Source organism: Dreissena polymorpha, chromosome 4, assembly GCF_020536995.1.
Source record: "Dreissena polymorpha isolate Duluth1 chromosome 4, UMN_Dpol_1.0, whole genome shotgun sequence".
NCBI classification, from domain to species: Eukaryota; Metazoa; Mollusca; class Bivalvia; order Myida; family Dreissenidae; genus Dreissena; species Dreissena polymorpha.
In genome coordinates this window covers 92658046-92681996 of record NC_068358.1, presented here as the reverse complement: position 1 = coordinate 92681996, position 23951 = coordinate 92658046, and the positions used below count along the sequence as shown (strand labels likewise).

Here is a 23951-nt window from a genome sequence, read left to right as displayed (position 1 = left end):
TCTTTGGGATAGCATCGATAACAAAACAGTCACTAAGATAACCACATTTATACCTATCAAGCATTCGCACACACTTATCAATTTAACATTCGAATCCCGGTTCATATCATTATTTTATCCCATATCAACGTTTAGTGCCGACAATTAGGTCAATCCACATTCCACACATTTACAAACCACAACTTTATACAAATATAGGAGTTAATACTTTTTTAGGTATGGTTCACAGTTGCTCTGAAAGCTAAATGTGTAATCACGCCTTCACCAATTACCACTCAGCAATCATGGTCGACGATTAAGGACATCATAACATTTGACAGTATATCTAAAACCATACTTTGCCTTTCAATTTGTGAGTACCTTACGTCAATAATTTTTAAGGGATGGTTCACAGTTGTTCTGAAAGCTAAATGTGTAATCACGTCTTCACCAATTACCACTCAGCAATCATGGTCGACTATTAAGGACATCATAATAATAGACAGTTTTTCTAAAACCATACTTTGCCTTTTCAACTTCTGAGTACTTTTTGAAAAGGAAAGGTTGCATAGGATACTTACTCTTGTATGTAATATTGTATTATCCGACACGCAATATACTGCAAAGTAACTGAAAGATTATTGTAATTCAAGACAGATTCTTTTGTTTCAAAAAGTTGTTGCCAATCCATCAACATACAATCTCTTCATACTCACTGCAAACTCTCAACAATATAGGAACCATTCAATCGAACATGCAAATAATTCTGCCCTGTCATTCCAATAATTTCTACTACTCCTAGTCCAAATAATTAGACGTAAGCTACCCCGCTTACGTCTAAACGGCTACCGTCGTTTTCCTATAGCAAATTGAGTTCAGCTAAAACTTCAGTTTTTCTCGTTAAATCTTTGCTAATGCATAAAATTATCATTAATTAGACATATATGTGAGCGATTACCTCTTAAATGTGTAAAAATTGTGCTTTTAAACCACTTATGTACATTTTTTTAAATAAACATACACAACACACTTCGTGTGTCTTCGTGTGTTTGTCGTTTATAGAATTACATTGAATTATCTTGAACGAAATTATTTTTTGAATAGGTTACACATAACCAATTGTTGTTGTACAACAAACCACATCACTTTTTAACTTTCTGTACTCTTTAATTAAATGGAACCAATATGTGTGTGTAAAAACTACCAGTTGTATCACGGAGTGTATATTGTTAGGAGATGAATCGAGTATTTGACCCTTACTGTAGTAAACTCAATCTTATGCAAAAACTATTCATCCGATTTTATTGGTTTATACGTTATCTTGTTGCTTATTAATTCCTCTTTCAAAAATATACGTTTTAGTATATTCCCGTTGTTATTAATGGATTTATAGCGAGATAAACACAAGAAATACACATTTTATGTTTTACCACCGCGCGTTTTACCATATTGTGGCTATCGATTTTGTACAATTCGCGTACAGCGAAGCGCCGAGGTTATACATTTTGATGTACCCACTCACGTCTTTTGTTGAATTATTGTTTCATTTCTCGGCAGATTTTGACAAATTATATATCATTAGAAAGCTTACGTTACGTAGTAAACAGATATATAAATATATATTAAGTTTTTCTTCTGATTTCGACAGCCCGGCGAGTTATAACTTTAACTTTTTCAAATATCATACCGTTTTGGAGTTTTAGAATCTAGATTTACGGTTGACATGTTCGTACTTAATACCAATTTGTAGCGTTTATATTTGGAGTTCAGTTTTAACAAGAAATATCTTTAAAAAATATATACGGCGTTGATTTTGGTCGATGTTTATGAACGATCAAAAGTTATCGCAATGAGATAAAAAGTAGCGGATGCCTTTTTTCTGCGCAGTTCTTAGCTACATCACAAGCAAATCAATTACGGGGTGTTGCGCCAGATTTTGTGGCTTATTTTGCTTTATGTGATATTATTACTCTGATATCTATATTTACAGAATAGAAAAACACAAGAAACATGAAAATAAACGAGTGCATATAGGTCAGCCGGCAATACTCAAATCTGATTTAATTGCATAATTATAGTATAGTGAATTATTGTGCTCATGCTTAATAAACTGGTCTTAATGGATAAATATTTCTAATTAATTTTATCAAAATTGGTCCTTATCATGCAAATGTTGAAAACATATTAAAAATCGATGATTGACATACCACAATAATATCGCCGAATATCTTTATTTAGTATCTTTCTGATCAAAACAGACTTCAAGTGCACAAAGTTTACGAGACGGCGTTTATATAAAGATTTCTGCAACTGACCGCAAACTGACCTTGATACCTTGCGGATTGGAATGCAATGCATTAAAGTTAGGTAACAATTCTGCTGCTGAAACGACGGCTTGTTTACGCCAACTGTACACGACCAAGGCAACAGCTGTGCCTAAAATATTTATATATCGACAAAGCGACTAAACGAACTATTTACTCCATCAGACAAAAATAGCATAGATTCCAATTTTTTCCTTCAATGAAAAGATCGCAACCCCTTCTGCGAACTCCGGTGATGAACTGTATATACACTCTGACTTTCACACACTGGCCGCGAATTGACCCTAAAACTCGCGGGTTGAAATGCAATGCAAGTAAGTACTAAATATGAAAATACAGCCTTTAGTATAAACGCTTTTGCGCTGGTAATTCTCTGAAAATAAAAGGTGAACGCACAAACTGTATTTATGTCGAAAATTGATTGTAAAACTGTTCTATCTATTGAGCCTTTTCATTGGAGATAAAATTGTTTCATGCAGTAAAACAGTGTTACAAAGACGCGGATATGTTTCCAATGTTCTGGTGTTATACTCAAATCAGCCAATGGAATAAATGAAGTGTATTCATTCGTACCTAGCCGCGGAAAATTTTATTTGAATATTATTGGACACTTACAAAGGTCAAGTCAGGGTGAAAAGCTGGCTTAATACAGCTTACGCCGAAAAAATACATCTTGCTTAGGAGAATAGAATTCTGTATACGATAGAAAAAAAATTGTTTAAAAACGAAAGTTATTAAGGAATGAAGGCGGAAGAAAGTAGCGCGCGTTCCTAACGCACTGAACTGATGCTACGGTCTTGGCGATTATGCTTTTGTTTAGAAACCGGCCATTGAATTTCCTTTGCCATGATTATTATATTTTTTATGATATATTGTAGTATTTTGTTCACGAAACATATCAATAAAGCTTATTATAAATAAATCTTAATAAATTAACTATTTCAGCTCTTGTTTATAACACAGAAAGGGTGTTAAATTTATGATGAAACAGCGTATATAGCGGACCCTCTCGATTTTATTCGGCTTTGCATGCATACTTGAAATAAAATGGGTGTTAAAAACATTCATCGTTTGCTGTTAATTATCAACGAGGGAATTATGTATAATTATATGAAATGTTATTTACCTTAAATTATCAATTTATTAAAGATTCTTGAAAATCACGGTCGGTGTTACGCGGGTCATTTCGTATTTTGACATTAGGGCATCATGTTCAACTAATCAAAATCAGATTTTTTTTTCACTGGGACGATGACGGCTTAGATTTAGACAGGCAGACAGATAGTTTATTCAGACTTATACAACAGTGCATCGTCTTTAACTCAAATATATAAATTATTTTTAGACGAATTGTTAGGTGATTACACATATAGCAGTGATGATTCTGAGAATGTTGCCATGTTTCTTATCCGTGTAATCTAGAGTCCGTGGTTTGAGCATTTTTATCGCGGTGTTCAATAAAAGATATCTCAATAATCTTGTTTATTGATAGATCTGTGGTTTTATTGCCCCTGTGTTCAGCACAAACCAATTGTCTCGTTATGATCAGATACTGTGCCGACCAATACTAAATAACACTATGGTGCCATACGCCACAGCAGGGACCTATACTTGTGATCATGGAGTCTAAGTGCAAGACTTAAAAAAGTATGTTGTTTCGCTTGCGGTTGTTAAAGCCAAAACGGGGCTCCCAGCTGGCACAGCTGCTGATATTCAGATCTGAATACTTAAACTTATTTAGACCTTATTCTTAACCGTTGCGCGTTTTACGATATCGGATTTTAGGCGGGAATAAAACTCAGTGAAACTATTCAATTTCTTACACAACATTAAGCATATTAACAGTTATTTAAATTAACAATATCAGCGACATCTTTTTAAAGACTAAACACCTTTTCAAGTATCGAATTTAACATGTCAATAAAATATATTAATACCAAAAAAGGTTTCATTTAATATTGTTCACATTAAACCTTTAAATAAAAGTGTCGCTTTAACTATTTTCCGTGTCTTATTAAGCCGCGAATCGTTTGCTAAAAACAGTTAACAAAAAGGGCTACACGTTCTAATTCTTAATGAAATACAAAAATAAGTATAACATAATTAATAACGTCCATAAACACACACAGCAAGATCAAAGTTTTAATGGAAAACTAATATGACATTCCACGTAAATTATTATTTTCGTCTAAATCGAATACTATATAAAGAGAAACAATGTATTTATAACCGACCAATGAGGTAACAATATGCAACTTTCAATTTACACAGTGCTATATGGCAACAATATGGAATTTGAATAGTGGTAGTGTTTTAAGGTCTGGACTATCATTACTTGTAAGTTTGTATAAACATTTTTCTAATGCAATTAGTAAAATAATGTTTATATTTTATGTTTAATAATTTATTGCATGATTATTCTGTGCTGTTATATGAATTTGATGCCGTTAAAGCTTCCGACATGAATTCATGTCGGAACGATGCTATTGCAAAATAACGTTAAACGATATGAGGTCGATGTAAATCGACCTCATATTTATAGGAGTATACTACTCCCAAACCGGAAACTATCTTGCTCCTCTAAGCTTTACTAGGTTAGAGTGAACCATCAAACTGAGCTCTGCCTTCACCTGTTAATCAGATGAAAATGGCATTCTCCACACAATCACCTCCGCCTTGCCATTTCCTTTAGGCAAAGACGAGAACTCCTCCACGCCTGGTTTTCGGAACTTAACCCGATACAGACACTAACACCTTCCCTACGAACAACCAGAATTGGCCCCAAATTGAGACTTCTGATTCTACCTACACAGCCTACCAAATTTACATTACTCGACAAACTCATTGCATCTCACGGCCGAACCACCATTGGGTGTGTTATTCAACCGGTCACTGCAATCGACCGCTCTTCACACCGTCTCGACGAAATCTGAAAGTTTCAAACACACTTAAAAATATAGTAATTAGCCTGAGTTCCGGAAAAAGGCGTAATACTAGTTTAAAATTAGGGTAAATAGGGACTATATGACCTAAAGTTACTTAACAAATGTTTAAAATAACAGACAAACAGGAATGTTGTTAAATAAAATTCAAGATGGCTGACAATTTACTTTGTTAATAATGGCCAATTAGAAATTCAAAATACGTATAGAGTTTTTGCTCGCAGCGCCATTTATTGTAAATTAGACAATAGATAATTAGCTGTACTTACGCTTTGTCGCTGGCTTGAATCACTTGAAGTGAGGATCACCCAGGATATCTTGGATTTCCAAGGAGAACGTAATACAACACAATCGTCTAGGAATAGCAGAACCGGAACTGAAGACCATTTCCCAGAAGTCACCGCATTTGGGGTCCGAACGGCCAAGTCGAACCGGTCTCCACCACACTTAAGATGTTTCTGGAATACGACCCCTGCAGAGCTAGAACACTCGGCCAAATCTATTATATCGGCACAGATCAACGGAGTTTCCCCTGCGAAATGTTGTTCTGCAGTTCACGAATAATTCGTGAACAGAAAATGAGCCACGTCAATGAAATGTTCTTGAAATTTTAGTTCATGAACTGTTCATGAACACTATTGGCATGAAGTGTTCATTAAATATTCTTCAAACCTAATGGCATGAAGTGTTCATGAACTATTCTTGAACCATAATGACATGAAATGTTCATGAACTATTCTTGAACCCTTATGGCATGAAGTGTTCATGAACTATTCATGAACACCAATGGTATGAAGTGTTCTTGAACAGTTCATGAACAACACAGTTCTTGAAAAGTTCTTTAGGGTTTTGCTGTTCATGAACAGTTCATGAACACTTTCCTTCTATTTTTCAATGGCTCATTTTCTGTTCACGAACTGTCAGTGAATAGTTCATGAACTATAATTCTTCACGAGTTCATGAACTGAGGTCTTACAAAGATTATTATAAGTGTAAGCAAACATGAGAGACTACAAACAATGTCATCAGCCACAGACTGCCAGGCTTAGCACAAAGGCTAGTTTTCAAATTGTTTGTCAATGTCTTCAACACACTGCCATTTTCCTGAAGACACACTGCCATTTTCCTTTCTGGCGCATATTTGAGAATATTGAACACCATGCACTGCCTCCGGGTCCTTTGTGGTATGAGGTAAACTGTTCACATGTGCTCTAGGGAATAAAAATCATAAAAAGGTCTATAGTAAAGAGTTATTTACATTCAAACTATTATAAAAGTGAACCTATAATCAATATACATTGGGATCTGACAACAGGAAATGGACTGAAATGTCTGGTTTTGTTAGGCTCCTGCATGGTGATTGGTCTGATATTGTTCTGTAGGACATCTATCTGGGGTAAATTAAACAAGACAAAAGTAATATTTAAAATTCATATGTACATCATAACATATTATATTGGCCCCAAAACTAAGATACTTCCCATAAGTGATTATTTTACATAATAACGAACAAATACTAATTTAACGTACAGTTACTTAGTGCAAGCCCAGTACCTTGAAGACAGAATACACTGCAGTCTGTTTGAAGCTTTTTCCAGCATTTGGTTGTGGATGCCCACTCAAGTTGAATTTTGCCATATGGGGGACATTCCTCACCCTGAAATCGGTCTGTTCATTACAATAAGTTACATAAAAAACTTAATTTATAAGCAACTGCATTGCATATGTTATGATTAACATAGCAGATTAGTATTTATATTTAGTATTTGATTTCTTTCTTTTTTAAAGAAAACTAACCAGATTTGTTCTGGAAGCGAATTATTTCAGTTAAATATCTATTTTATTTGGCATGGCAGTTATTTTATTAGATAATGAAGACTTTGTACCACTTTAAAGCTTGTTTCATTATTGAACATAATGATATATCTTTTGGAGACTGTTGCACTGTGTACCACAAATAAATACATAATTTCCAGTAAACTGTTACATCACAGACTTATGGTACGAAGTCCACAGGGTACGAACTCCGTAAAAATAATTCCATTTTATTTATAGCTAAGTAAATGATATAGACACCTTTTAAATTATTCTAATCACATCAGTTTAAGAATTACTTAACTACCAACTTATCGCGCGGATTGTTTATCTAAATTTAAATTCCAAAGAGCACAAGCAAAACTTCCAAACATAATGATAAATATGTATTACTACGAAAATATATGACTCATCATTGCAATATTTTATTTCAAATCATCAATTTTTATTCATAATATCATGGTATATATCAAGAACAATTGTTAGTTTTGTAAAACATTTAATGAAAGTTTAAATATATTTTAAACAGAAACACAACACAATAACAAATTAATTTATTTTATTTTATTTCAAATCATCAATTTTTACTCATAATATTATGGTATACAGCAAAAACAATTTTAGTTTTGTACAAAAAATAATGAAAATTTGAATGTATTTTTTTGTAATAAATATTAATTAAAATGAATAAAAAAATATTAATGTGTTAAAATGGTTACAATAATATCATTTCAGAAGTTATATCTGTGCCAAGACATTTTTTGTATCAAATAATATTTTTTGTATGAAATAATATTTTAAATGAAGAATATTATTTCGTTATCACCCAACAATGTTACAGATCGATCATGAATGTGATAATTTAATCAAAGTGTGTATTTGATCACTGGACATCAAACATTTCAATCAGTCTCAATGATCATTTCATAAATATTGAAGAATGATTAACAATCAATTTTTATTTGAATAGATTAACTTATAAACTAAAACAGAAACTTGATATAATAATGTCGCTTTATTACTATTTCTTTCATAGCCTTATAGACTTACAACAAAATTTAATTAAAAATAACACTACTCACTGATAACGCAATAACAACACCAACATGTATTGGTATAACTAAATTGCTCCTTCATTAACGGTTCTTCAATCACATACCTCATTTTCTCCTACCTAAATATAGAGATAATTAAAAAAATGTTGGGAGGAGAACAGTCTAGGGTTTGGGAGGAGAAAAGACCAGGGGAGAAACGTCCAGGGGGAGAAAAGACCGGAAACCAAATTTGCGAGTTACAACATGTTTCATCCTATACTTAACATAATATTCTTAAAGTGTTTACCTGTTTGTTTGTCACTTTTTCCCCAGTAGAACAGCGTATAGTAAACTCTGCAGACCACAATATTTGTTGACAAGAACGAATCACTGAACACGTTTAAAATAACGCCGTAACGACACTTCCGGTGAAGACCGGCATTTCCTGTCATCTATTTTCGCGACTTGTCAAAATGTCGATCCGTGAACTACGCGGGCGTTTCCAGTAAGTTAAAGTGGAATAAACAGTAATTTAGACCACGACTACACTTCGTGAGTTTATATAAACGCAGAGAAACAATGTCTAGAGAAGAACGTATCCAGTGATCATAGTTTGAAGGCTAATTCAGTAATTGAACTTTGTTGGAGAAGTTACGGTTTTGAAAGACTGTGTTTAAGAGAAAGATTGATATTATTGTAATTGTTGATCATATTTATGTAACTGGAGGTAATGATAAAAGTCAACTATTGGACGGAAGTGCTGATAATTACAAAGAAAACTATTAGTTAAAATACTGTCGCGGTCGCCGGATTGTCGAATTCGGACGCTGATTGACAAGTCAGATGGAAATGTAGGTTTTTCACCGATTTATGCGATTTTTAATGTATATCCCATTATTCAATTAATAAATTAAATGTAGCATAAATGGTCAGTTTCGTATCCATTAGGAATAATACATGTATTTGGTATTAAATTTGGATGAAGAATGGTGTTTTCCCTTATTTATTAATCCAGTTTGAAAGTGTTCATCATATAAAATACTAGTAATGACATGCATTGTCACGAATGCCTGAATTAATAAAAGCAATGAATGACACTTACACACTATGGATTATATCACACTTACTATTAAACACGTCCGTTGGTACTCTTATACAAGTGCTTGTTTATTTGAACTCGGTTTCGACTACAATTGTTTTGTTAAATATTAAACATGAAGAAGATGTCAATTATAGTAAACTGTAGATGTCATTTCTTTCCAGAAAAAAAGGCAAGGCGAGGAATGAATTATCGGGGGTAGTAACTGTGTAAAACCGTCGTAAAGGCATGTCAGTAGCTCAGGATACTTCATGGCATAAACTGGGTTTCGGCAGTCTAAAATGTAAGTTAATTGTAACAAACACTTCATTTGAAGCAATAGATTGTCACTGAAGCAAAACTTTACATTTAATTTTATTCAAACAATTAAGGAATGTATGTCTGTCTGACCGTCTGTCTGTCAGTTTATTTTTAACTTTTAAACTTGTTAAGATATCAACTCCAAACTTCATGCATAAATAGTGCACACACATTACTACATATATATAATATATATATATAATATAATATATATATATATATATATATATATATATATATATATATATATATATATATATATATATATATATATATATAATAGCTGCATTTTATATGGATTTAATTCCCCTGTTCAGTTGTCCTTGTTTTACTGTCCAAGTTAGTTGTCGGGGGTGATATTTAGTTCTCCTTCAGCAATGGTTCTAGTTTTATTATAAAGTCAAATAATTTATTTCAGCACACACATTCTTGATGTCCAAGCAAAAGTATGGAGGGCAGATAGTGGAGTAGGTCATGTCTCATCGTATCTGTGAAACATATCTGTGAAACGGGCCAGTGGCGGCAAAGAAACCAGACCGGCCAGGTTGCACGTGAACATGAATGTGTCCACAAGTTTACTGGAGTGTCAGTGGTGAGAAGGAACTCAAGGAGCTTATTGAAGAGGGCAAGCCTGTTGAGATTTTAGAGGGTGATGGATATAATAATATAGAAATTCGCGTGAAAAGGAACATAAACCTTACTCTACAGAAACGTTTTGATAAAAATCATGTCAAAAACATTTTGATAATGAAGAACTCAGACTGTCAGCCCAGGCGGAGTTCTGCAAAAATCGACCATGAAAATCATGTTTATATTGTGTATATAATAATAAGTTTAATGTTATTAATCACTATTCATTAATGAAGCTATTTTCCTTATAACTGGTATGATTGAATGATTAAATATGCCATATGTCTTAATTTTGAATTGCTTTATTTCCCCTGTTACATGTTAAAGTCATACTAATTTTTATCAATTTTTGAACATTTGAACTCCTCAATATGCCCACATGTAAAAAGTTGCAAATTTAGTATGGTGTTTCTGGCAAATGTGGGTACCTTCGATTGTGAGGCAGGAACTTTTTATTTTTACTGGTGACCCTTTTTAGTAATTCAGGCTAATGTATAGTTTTAATTATTTTTTCCGAATTTTTCGATAAACCAAGTCAAGAATAGTTCATGAACCCTTTTTGAATTCTTAGGATTCATGAAAAGTTCTTCATTAGTTCTTAAAAAAAGGCAAAACTATTCAAATTAAAGTAATTAAGAACTGATACGTTTTGAATTGTGTTGGTTGATTAACTAAAATAGATAATTTTTAGCAAGATTGATGTCTGGCTGAACTTGTGCAAATATTGTTGGTTGCCTGAAGTAAAAAAAAAGAAGCTTACAATTAGATGAAATTTACATGGTTATCATGTACTAGAGTTGCGACACCTTAAGGGTTTCGCGGGATGGAATGAGTGGGGAGATCAAATCAAATTGAAAGCCGATTATTTCGACAAAAATTTGGGTACGAAAAAATATGTGGGCAGTGGGTACGAAAAAAAAATAATTTTGGTACGAAAACAAATTTGAGTACGAAAAAAAAAGGGTACGAACAAAATAAAGGTACGAAAAACTATTTGGGTACGAATAAAATGGGTACGAATTAAAAATTAGGTACGAACAAATTTGTGTACGAAAAAAATTTGAGTACGACATATGGGTACGAAAAAATTTGGGTACGAACAAATTTGTGTACGAAGAAATAATGGGTACGAACATAATATGGGCAGGAAAAAAAACTAATTTGGTTACGAAAACAAATTAGAGTACAAAAAAATGCATGAAAAACACACAATACTTAAAATCTTAGATTCGTTTTTAAAATAAATTGACACTTCCAGCTTGTCGCCATTAAAATCCAAAGATTCAAATAATTTTCCACGAGGTACGTCAACAATTGCGTAATCAAATGAATGAAAAAAAAAAGTAAAGAAAGCCGGACTTTACATAAATTCCAGGTTGATAAACACAACAAGGTAAAGGTACCTTGTAGTCGGTGAGATATAATAATAATACAGTTAGTAAGGCTCGTACCCTGGGTACGGTAAATATACTAAAACGTACCCGGGAATTTTAACACTAAATCGGTTGTTGTCGGGTATTTTGTAAAAATTAATTATGTTTACATTTATGTCAATTTTCTGTTCAATGGCATTTATATTATCAAAACTCATTGTTAAAATCAATGATGTGATTTAATTTTAAATCTTAAATTGTTTAAAGTCGCGTCATTGTATGACGTCGTCAAGTATAATATTTTCCGCGACATCGCACGCTCACTTTTTACCGTCATAGATTTTTTTTAAAGAAACATTTTTTGGTTTGCAAGGTCCGTTAAATGGGGAACACCATATTCGGTATTTATATTATGTTTTAACAATTAATTCATGCTGTGTAATAAATATTGAATAAGATATTTCGATATTGATTGAAAATGTTTCATATGTTATTTATGAAACCTCTTATTCTAATGAGTGTATGCTATTATATTATTCTTTGAAAAGCATATCTGTTGTACTATAATCTTATTATTCAAATTAAATCGTTAATTTAACAATGCTTGTCGTCAGTGTTAGTCGTAAATGCTTGTGATCATTGTCGTCAATGTTAGTCGTCAATCCTTATCGTCATTATACATGAAGGAAATAAAAGCAGAAACAGAGACGTATTCTTGATTACTTGCTTATTCCTACGGCGTCCTATCAACACTCAAACTAAAAAGCATGTTGATGCAGATTTTTTAAAAGAGAAGGTTGTTTAAGGTTAACAATATTGTTTTACGTTATCGGTAGCATGTTTAACGACATCGGATTTTTGGCGGATATACAACTCGGATACAATCTAATATTTGCGGGCATGTTTAAGTTTATTTACCGTACCCAGGGAACATGTAAGTAAAGTTAAGAGTACCCGGGGTACATGTACCGGTAAGTAGTACCCGAGCCGAGAATGACCAATCGAGCCTTCGTAAGTGATTGATGGTGTATGGGATAACATGCACTGAGGGTGTATATTTTTCATGAACATGTCAATTGAAGGTGTTAGAGATGCATTGATCCATAACATTAAAAAGGGTAATTAACCAAGGGCTTATTAAAATTAAAACGATGATATTACATTGTACCAGCTGTTTATTGTTGAGTACTGTAAGCTTGCAATATTTTAAATAATGTAAACAACTTACCTTGTATTAAGTTGGCACATTGTTGTCAGATGTAGAAACTTTTTATACTTATTTCTGTTAAGTTGCACTGGCTGAACCAAAAGAATTATGTAGTCGTTTCTGAATAATCACGAAACAACCTACTAATGCATATGTGCTTGCCAGTTACTGAGTTTGTGCATTTCCATTCATTATATTATCGGCCTTGGCAAACAGCGTAGACCCAGATGAGACGCCGTGCGATGTCTGCTATTTCGTTACGCTGAAGATTTCCATATCCACGGGTGTTTTTGTGTCAAATGTTATGGTTTTTCAATAGATCGTATACTTATCTACTAAACAGCGAATTAGCGTTCACTTTACATCATCTATGTTATTTTATTAATACTTTCTCGCGTTCTTTTCGAACTTGTATTGACAGCCATTGGTCGACGCCGTCTGCTATTTCCAACGATGAAGATTTCCATATCCACTGGCGTTTTTTTATGTCAAATTTTAGTGTTTTCCAATTGATCGTATACTTATCTACAAAACGGATAAGTAGCGTTCACTTTACATCGTTTGTGATGATGTTATTTTGTAAATACTTTTAAGCGTTCTTTCTGTCGAAGTCGGCCATTTTGACGTGTGTGAAAAAATACCGACATTCCCGCAATTACCAAAATCCCCATGAATCCCCGAGATCCCACGAAATCCCCATTAATATTGATTATTTATCGAAAAACTGCGTATTTTAATATAGATTGTTGCGAAATACACTGAAATAACTAATGAAACATTGTTTTTATCAAAGTTTGATTTCGGAGATTTCGGTAGGGGTATCGGTATATTTACATACCGCATTTTGTAATTCCGGTTATGTAAAACTTGCGAAACTTTTTCGTGATTTAATCAAAAACTAGATTTTTCCCAGGTATAACGCCTACGCCAACAGGTAGATCGCATTCTGGTCCATATACATGTCAAATTTCAGCAAACGTGTTCGGCCAGTTTTCAAGACTCTCAAATCGCAGTGATTTGCTCCAACTTAACGAAACTTAGCCCCCTTTATCATTCGTTCGATTGAACGTCATCAATGATGACGTCCAATACATCACTCATTCCATATAAAGAATGTAAAGATCAAGTATTTTAAGTAAATTAATAATAATCTTAAATTTTACTAACATTAATCAGTATGAAAATAAAGAACTTACAAGATTAGTATGCTAGACATTTCAATATTACTTTCAAAAATATGTATGAAACATCAAGCACAAAGGAATTCATGAATTATTCATGATGGATCCTTAAAGTCTGTCGCAGAAAAGTCATTAGAAATACTTGTGCATGAAATGTTCATCACTAAGTATTTATGGTTAGATGAAGAACTGTTCATGAACTTTGAAATGTTCAACAATAATTCATAAACAGTTCATGAACGTGTCTTAAGAACAGTTCATGTCCAAGAGTTCATGAACCAAGCTCAGGAACTTTTTCAGAACCGTTCATGAACAGTTCTTGATTGGCTTGAAGTGTTCATGAAATCATGAACAACATTTCGCCGGGGTACGACCCGCTCACGTCGTTATTTATAGTAAAAAATATAAGTAAAATTAAAACTGTAAAAGGTTCATTCACGATATTTCCATTTCGGACATTGAATCGTTATAATGACCTCTATTAACATTAAGAATGCTATAAAAAAAACGTGCACACAATGATACATGTACGTACTTGATATTTATGGAGAATATCCATATATGTTAAGTATAAGATATTACATTCCATTCTTATGAATAATATGTAATTAAATACAGTAACATGTTTTAATATTCCGCCTGTCTGTCTGGCCGTTCATTTCCCCCAATCAATTGCAATGTCAATCAATGTACGAAAATATAGAAATATCGTGTAGGCGGAGCTTACACGGCATTGATATAGTTTTATACTTTGATTGACACAATGTTATTGCGGGTCACACACTACAATTATGTTGTTGCTTTTAGGTGAGTGTCACTGTACATGGTATTGTAACCCCGACCAATGCGAAGCAGGAATTACCTATCGTCGTTGTACTTGGGGTGCGGTATATTGCTGTAGTCGTTCGAAATATCCGTGTGGTATACAATATTCTTTGGGGAAATGAATGGCCTTGACAAAGATATGGGTAAGACTTTGTATATACGCTTGTGTTTTGAACTTACGTTGTGACTAACTAATCATCTGTTTTTTCTACTAATTGATATAAATTAAGATTACCCATTTTCGAGCTCCCCTTGTCGTTAACCCATTTATGCCTAGTGGACTCTCCCATCCTTCTAAATTGGATCAATTTATTTCCAAAATTAGGGATGTCTAGTATACTTATTTCTATATATAGAATATTTCTCACAGAAATTCCTTTAAACAAACACCGCAGACCCTAATGAGACGCCGCAATATGCGGCATCTCATCTGGGTCTACGCTGTTTGCCAAGGCCTTTTTTCTAGATGCTAGGCATAAATGGGTTAAAAATATGCGACTCTTTGTACAAACGTATTTTATAAGCCATCTCGTTTCTAATTCTCTTCGGTTAAATTACTCAGTTTGTTATTCAATTAACTTCGAAAATTGAAATCTCTTTTCACTATAACGCTTCTTTGTGTGTATATTCGCAACAATATGAGTCGTGTTCTGAGAAAACTGTGCATAATGCATGTGCGTACAGTGTCATCCCAGATTAGCCTATTCAGTCCGCACAGGCTAATCAGGGTGGAACACATTCCGCCTGAACTTGATTTTCGGTAAGGAGGAACTTCCTTGAAACTAAAAATACCATTAAAGCGGAAAGTGTCGTCTCAGATTCACCTGTGCGGACTGCACAGGCTAATCTGGGACGACACTTTACGCACATGCATTAAGCCCAGTTTTCTCAGAACACGACACATATATTAAACATAATGGGTGATTCATTGTAAGTAAACGAGTATGTTGTTATCACGTTTCTTTATTTTCTGTCAGATAGCCGGGTGGAATACTACTGTTTCAATGTTTGCCAAAGACATATTTGCTGATCTTGCCAATAAATTGAAACTGAAACTATTGTTTTAGTCAAATAAATAGACTTGAAACTTATATGCGTTACTCTCTGTATTATATTTTAGTTGAATAATTGGAATAATTTCAAATACAAAATGACACAAGAGCATATCTGATTCCCAAAACATACTATCCTGTAGATTTGTCATTGAAATTATAGTCCAATCACTATTAAGCCATAAGAAGAGACTTCATTTTAACGAAACATGTCGAAAAAGCGGTAAGTGTCGTCCCTGATTAGCCTGAGCGGACTGCACAGGCTAATCTGGGACGACACTAAACGCACAAGCATTATGCCCCGTATTCTCAGAACGCGTCTCAATTAATGTTCCTTGGATAACGCAGCTGAAAGTATAGTTCGCCTATAGCTTATTAAAAGTTAAAACTTTGAATTTAATTTAAAATTAAGGATATTTATGAGGAAAATGAAGGCATTTGCACGGTGGCATAGAGGTGACATTCGCTTCTCTTTTTTTAAATTGCTCTCCTCTTTTATCTATCTCGTGGCCACGGGTTAGCTATGTCGTGGCCAAGAGATAGAAAAAAGAGGAGTGCAAAACTAAATAAAAGCGGTGTGCAATTAAAAAAGAGCGGTGCAGTAAATAAAGGCAGAGTGCATTAAACAAAAGAGGAGAGAATTTTCGCTATCTCGAGATCCCGAGTTAGTCAGCCAATCAAATTTTGCGAAACATGTGTAAATATTCTGTGCGCATATATATAGCTGGTCAAAGCAGGCAAGGTTCTGATATAACATAACATACTACTATTAGTACAACTAATGGACTCTCCCATCCTTCTAAATTGGATCAATTTATTTCCAAAATTAGGGATGTCTAGTATATTTATTTCTATGTTTAGAATATTTCTTACAGAAGATCCTTTAAGCAAACAGCGCAGACCCTGATGAGACGCCGCATCATGCGGCGTCTCATCTGGGTCTACGCTGTTGACAAGGGCTTTTTTCTATACGCGAAGCATAAGTGGGTAAATCACACTTATTGTATCAAATAGTCCCATCATTCGCATTCGGTTACTTCCAAAATGCTCTTATTTATGGCTTTGTCCCAAGTCCCTCAACTCTGTAATGACAAATCATATGTGACTTCAGGTGACTCTTCTGACTGAACCATTTGTAGCACACCCTGCATTCAAACGGCTGCTCCCCCGTGTGAACCCGGATGTGGGTCTCCAACTTGTAGCGATTCGGGACATCCTTACCGCAAAATGAGCACACTGAAATAAAAAATGTATTATACAATCAATTTATTACATTGGAAAACAGACAGAACCGAATGAAATATATACATTCAATAAGGTTAAATTTAATACAATGGCACACTATGAAATTCTCAGAAAATCCAAGAAATAACAAGAGATTGCCAAGCAATATGGTCCCCTACCGGACACTCCACCATTGTCAGTAAACAATATTATGTTTACATTTGTTGCCATAGCAACCACAATTTTTGACGTAGGAACAAAATGAATTGACGTGCATAATTTCCATATTGCCATCTGTCCATGTTTCAAGTTTTATGAAAAAATATGAAGAACTTTTGAAGTTATCGCAGGATCCGGAAAAGTGTGACAGACGGACTGACACACGTAGCGCAAACCATAAGTCCTCCGGTAGGGGACAATTACACACGCGTCATTTTGACAGACACTTGAAGATGCACCTTTCGTATATATAATTGCCGAAATGGGTCTAATACAACATGTGTCTTGTTGCTAACAAATTATACTTTACTATTTGGTAATAATACACGTGTATAACTGTCAGAATATCCACATTCGTCTGCTACAATTTTGGCATTTGAAGCAGTGAATGAATCAATAAATTAAGATGCGTGCTTTGCGTTACCAACGCGTGTACGCGCCTATATGGGCCTCTGCGTGCATTTTACCCCAGTCAAGAACACATCTGTCTCACAACGTTTTCCTTGCTCTGACGATTTTATGACGATTGTATTGTGTATGTTTTGTGGTTGGCTAATCATTTTTTCGGAAAAAAACTTAATCCAGTCTGAAAACAACAGTATTTTTAACTCACAACATTAAACATAGGCGCCTCGTTCTGGAAAAACTGGGCTTAATGCATGTGCGTAAAGTGTCGTTCCGTATTAGCCTTGCAGTCCGCAAATGCTTATCATGGACAACAGTTTTTGCCTAAACTGGACTTTCGTCAACAGACTTCCTTTACACTTAAAATCCCACACAAGCAGAAAGTGTCTACCATGATTAGTCTGTGCGCACATGCATTAGGCCGTGTTTTCGCAAAACGCGGCTCACATTTGTAGTCACTGTCTTCTGCCACGCATTCACATAAGATTGTCTAGATTAGACGTTATATGGGTGACGCAGTGTCGTTTCAGGTGATCCTTTCTCTGGAAGCTCCTGTTGCACACCTCGCAGACGTACTGACGTTCGTGTGTATGCGTGAGCAGGTGACGCTTAAGTACAGCCTTAGGTCGAACACTCTTGTAGCAGATATGGTACACTGAAACGATGAAAGCGAGGTTAACCCATGTATGCCTAGTGGACTCTCCCATCCTTGTAATTGGATCAATTTATTTCCAAAAATAGGGATGTCTAGTATATGTGTTTCTGTATTTAGAATATTTCTTACCGAAATTCCTTTAAACAAACAGCGCAGAACCTGATGAGACGCCGCATCATGCGGCGTCTTATCTGGGTCTACGCTGTTTGCCAAGGCATTTTTTTCTAGACGCTATGCATAAATGGGTAAAAGGTGAGCCAGTTTGACTATAGTCATCACACATGTGCAAAAATGTTGCGCAATCTGGGATAACACTTTACCTATATGCATTAAGCGTTGTTAAGCATGTGGTCTGTGCCAATCTGGGATTGCACTTTACGTATATGCATTAAGCGTTGTTAAGCATGTGGTCTGCGCCAATCTGGGATTACACTTTACGTATATGCATTAAGCGTTGTTAAGCATGTGGTCTGTGTCAATCTGGGATTACACTTTCCGTATATGCATTAAGCGTTGTTAAGCATGTTGTCTGTGCCAATCTGGGATTACACTTTACCTATATGCATTAAACGTGGTTAAGCATGTGGTCTGTGCCAATCTGGGATTACACTTTACGTATATGCATTAAGCGTTGTTAAGCATGTGGTCTGTGCCAATCTGGATTACACTTTACGTATATGCATTAAGCGTTGTTAAGCATGTGGTCTGTGCCAATCTGGATTACACTTTACGTATATGCATTAAGCGTATTAATGCATATACGTAAAGTGTAATCCCAGATTGGCACAGACAACATGCTTAACAAGCACGACACGCTGTTTTGGGTTTTTTCTTGTAACGGAAGTTTCTTCTAAACAACAATCCAGGTAATGCGGAAAGCATTTTTCTGATTTGCCTGTGTGCACTGCACGGGCTTATCTCGAACGACGTTTTACGCACATGCATCAAGCTCAGTCTTCTCGGAGCAAGGCTGATCAGTGCGGTGTGAATACTTCCAATGATCTTGTTCCTATATATTGTTCCTAGAAAATCCGATTTAAGTTAAGTAGTATGTCCTTTGTATTATGTACTTTGTAAATGTTGGCACACTTTGGACATCAATTTAGGCGGCACCAAATTGTTTTTGAAAAATTGATGAACCATTCAAAATTCTCAAACTACTTTAAATATTTTGCTGAACGATGCAAAAATATTTAAATTAAACGAGAATGTTGAAAGGCATAAGTGTTAGATCACATAAAAATAGCCTTCTTCTTCATCTTCTACAAGTCCCTTATATTGTAAACGATTGGGTATGGAGCACTCATCTATTTATGTGCATCGCTCAAGGCCATTCGAATGGTCGTTACCATCCCGTACAAAGGCCATAGAGAATTGCTAGGATTAACTTCACTTACAGACCGGTTGTAATATAAATGCACGCACCTATTGTATATTTTCATGGTCGAATTTCATATTATTAATACGCATTCAATGATAGTTACATTCAATACGACCTTATATTTACATAACCACACAATCTGCAAGTATCACACCTTGAATTTCCGCCTGCCAAGGGGATACAACTCAAACACAATACCAATGTGTTATCTAGTTACCATTCCTCTATCACCACATACTACTTTCTCCCCCCCCCCCCCCCCCTCCCCCAACGATGATATCCTATCCCTCCCAGGTTGGTCCCTAGTTTCATTTTGTGTAGGGATAAAAATATTGTAAATGTTATTCCCTGTGTGCGTTTGCCATTCCGTAACACAATCTGCAAAAACTAAAAAAGTACTGGCACGTCAGCCAGGATGATAAAACTCGGTATTTGGATCGAGCGCTATGTGTGGAAATTGCTCGTTATTTCATTTGTGTGCGTTCAACAATATATGTAGTTGCTTATTACTACAGAAATAATTAAAAACTAACATCTGGATCCTGCACTACCCCAAAATGATTTAAGGCAAGGTTGATTACACGTGCTGTGTGCGTAAAGGACCAACCGGAATATGCACGTTATGTGAGGGTGCTGTTTTTTCAAGACCAAACGTTTTGTTGGTATTGTTACAGAAATAAAATCAAAACTACGATCTGGATTCTGCCATAACTTTCATTTACTTATGAATTATTAATGAAACTTTGTTAAATCTATTAAAAAATTCTTTTTTTTTCAAAGAGTTATTGCCTATTGTTTACAATAACGTTCATACGTTCTTCTGCTCAACTCATTGATTGGTATATTGTGGTTATCTCCGCCGTCCGTCTGTCTGACTGTCTGTCTGTCTGTCTGTAAGTCTGTCTGTCTGTCTGTATGTCTGTCCGCCCTGGCCACTATCTCCCCCTACACTATTCGCACTACAACCTTGAAACTTACACACATGGTAGCTATGAGCATATGTGCGACCCTGCACTATATGGAATGTTGATCTGACCCCTGGGTCAAATGTTATGGGGGTTGGGGTGGGGCCGGGTCAGAGATTTTCACTTATTTTTTTAGGTTATTTTACATTAACTTCTTCATTTCTACACCTATTCACTTCAAATTGATACTGAACCTCTCTCATGACAATACGGTCAATCTCAACCATGCATGGCCCCATTACCAACACTGGGGCGCCCCGCCTACATGACCACACCCATCCAAAATTGCCTTTTACTATAATTTCTTCATTTCTACACTGATTCACTTCAAATTGATACTGAACTTCTTTTATGACAATACGGCCAATCTCAACTATGCATGGCCCCATTACCAACCCTGGGCTGCCCCACCCACCCAAAATTGCCTTTTACTATTACTTATGCATTTTTACACCAATTCACTTCTAATTGATACTGAAATTCTCTTCTCTTATGACAATACGGTCAATTTCAACTATGCATGGCCCCATTACCAACCCTGGGGCGCCCCTTGATCAAACATGCGGCGTGGGGATACGCGTCGGCCTTTGCTGCGCCATATCTAGTTTTGTATTTGATTTCAATTACACATTTAAACAATAAAAATCACCATGCTCCTTTCATAAGACAAAATGTCAGGGCCTTGAGATTGCAGGTTTCCATCTTTTTTTATAAATTAAAATTTCAAATCGCACTGTACCCTTTTGACAACATTGATTCCGTGACGGGAGATATACCGTCATCAATAAGCATATATGTTTTTATATTATTATTATAGCTTTTTATTTCATGATATTCTGATATTCACTTTCTGTAATTTTTGATTTTATTATTTGATGCTGTTGCTGTTTGTTTGTTTTTTCTCACTTACACTTAAAATTAAACACTTTCTCACTTAAAATTAAACACAGTTTTGCAGCTGGTTGTATAATTTTGTTGACTCTTTATTTAATTTTCCTTCTATAAGGGCACTGTGATATGCATTGATGAGTCACTCGGCAATATGTGCGTTTTGTTATCATAGCATATATGTATGTACCGTGTGTACATTTAAGTTCTTTAATCTACGTGTTTACTTGTTAATTCTAAAAAACATAGTCATGTATGATTTTTTATTATTGCCAGTAGCAAATACAAGTCAAATACAAAGAATCTATGCCTACACATGTGGTATCTGAAAGCTGGTTAAACTAACGTCTTGAATGTAAGTGAAATATGTATTAAATTAATAATTTCAGTTACAATCACATACACTTATTTTTAACGAAATCCTTCAAGAAGTTACAGTCTAACAAAGAGGGATTGTACAAAGAAGGATTGTATAAGCTTTTCGTACTATAATTAGATAATGTTAAAATATAATAATAGAAAAATGCAACTCTTTATTATCTGCGAATACGGGTAGCAGCAAACAGTTCTACCTTTACAATCATTTCCACACTATGCTCATTAAGCTGCGAATTAAATTGCGAAAATCCACCTTGCGATTCAAGAGGACAAAGTGCATTTAATTTTCAACGTAGGTACGTATGACGGGCGGACTACTATAACAATGTAATGTCCAATGGGAACCGAGCAATGCCGAAATATATGATAAGATAACGATCGCACTTGTATTGCAGAATTTTATCATTTTAATTTCTCAGTATTGATACATTTATATTAATACAACTTTTATTATCTTCACTTTGGTGTGTGGATGGGTTAGCCAGTTTATAAACCCATGGAAGGGACCTTTTCACAGATTTTGGCATGTATTGAAGTTTGTCATTAAATGCTTTATATTGATAAATGTTAACATTGGATCTAAAAAGCTCCAGTATAAAACAAGAATAAAATTAACGCAAGAAAAAAGTAACCCTCAAATCGGCTTGAACCACTGACCCCTGGAGTAAAAGTCTAACGCGTAAACCTATTTGCCATCCATGCTCATACAATGAGTGATGTATTTTATACTTTATATAAGCAATCCTCGTATTGCCACAAAAGATAACACACAACGACAGAACTCTCCAAATTATTCAATCGTTTTGCATTGCAACGCTTCATAATTTTCAGGTTTGTAAATCGTCAAAAGATGCCTATAATGGATATTTTAGAGCATGGTAAATGTTTCCTCCCAAATATCATAACTACAACGAGACTTTGCTTATCTGACTTTTTGTTTTAATTTTGTTACTGTACCAGAGCGCGAACACGTCTCTTAAATACAAAAAGGTCAGCAATTTATTTTAAGCTTATTTTGCAAGCTGACTTGTTTGCCATTCATCGATGTCCCTATCAACAGGTGTTATTTTAATTTAGCAATTTACATTTGGGTATTCATTCATATTTACCATGGCTCTTTATATACACGATCACCATGACCTCTATGACCGACGTAGTTTCCTAATCGAAACTTGAAAAATTGACACTTTTCATTTTCCGCCACCGCAATCACCGTTTAAGCACCTTTTTCATGTAAGTAGCATATTAATTGTATCTCTAACTCTTTCCGTGTGAAAACTCTATGCATTTAAAGGCATGCTTTATATCCCCAGCAGGTTTGAAAGTAAGTTTTTCAAGCATTTTTAAATTACAGAAAGTGCTAATATAGCATAGAATCTAGAATAAATTGCAAATACGGTAATTAAATAAAGTTAATCTTGAACAAATTAGAATGTGTGACATAAACATGTAAGAGTCATTTATTTAGTCGGTATTCTTAGGTTTAATTTATGTATAAGATTTGTATTTGATACATTATTTGTAAATGCAAAATGTGTGTTGTATGTTTCTTTAAATTGCAAGATAAATTTGCGATTATATTGACTCATAGGACACAATTGACCAGTCGCCAACTCCGCCCACATTTTGTCGATCAGCCAATCAGATATCGGTTTTTCACACACCCCTCAGCAACGCTTATCTGGCCGCCATTTTGTCCGACAAACAAAGCGTGTTGTACATATGGAATGGACGTAATTTTTAAGAGTTTACACAGATTTTATATCAAATGCATGATCATTACTGTTCGATCATTATTCAAAATTGTAGGTGCTATACATACTTTATAATAGGTTATTATTTTATCTTTATTTCTTGAACATATGAACGAGTAATGAGAAAACAAACACAATAAATAGTTTTACCACACCAGGTGTGTGTTCTATAAAACGTGTTATACCGTTTGATGCACAATATTATTAAGAAGTTTGGGCAACATAATTGTCACACGTGCTTATTAATCTCAGCATAATTGTCGATGATTAATAAATAACAGTATGTTGCGTGGATCTCAGAATGAATGAACATTAAGGCAT

At 34.7% G+C, this 23951-nt stretch overlaps 2 long non-coding RNA genes across 4 annotated transcripts in view; both read left to right on the top strand.

The window, feature by feature from the left end:
• Positions 1-9393: 9393 nt before the first annotated feature.
• Positions 9394-10407, top strand: LOC127880215 (uncharacterized). The gene is made up of 2 exons (XR_008049467.1): positions 9394-9476; positions 9912-10407. It is a non-coding gene; the product is annotated as an uncharacterized LOC127880215 (long non-coding RNA).
• Positions 10408-16026: 5619 nt separating this feature from the next.
• The window catches only part of LOC127880212 (uncharacterized), a 31691-nt gene continuing 23766 nt past the window's right edge, over positions 16027-23951 (top strand). Inside the window, exon 1 of one of the 3 annotated variants that reach the window (XR_008049464.1) lies at positions 16027-18211. This is a non-coding gene — a long non-coding RNA (uncharacterized LOC127880212). Of the gene's footprint in view, positions 18321-23951 lie in introns of all 3 variants that reach the window. The other 2 variants (XR_008049462.1, XR_008049463.1) reach the window with 2 other exon arrangements.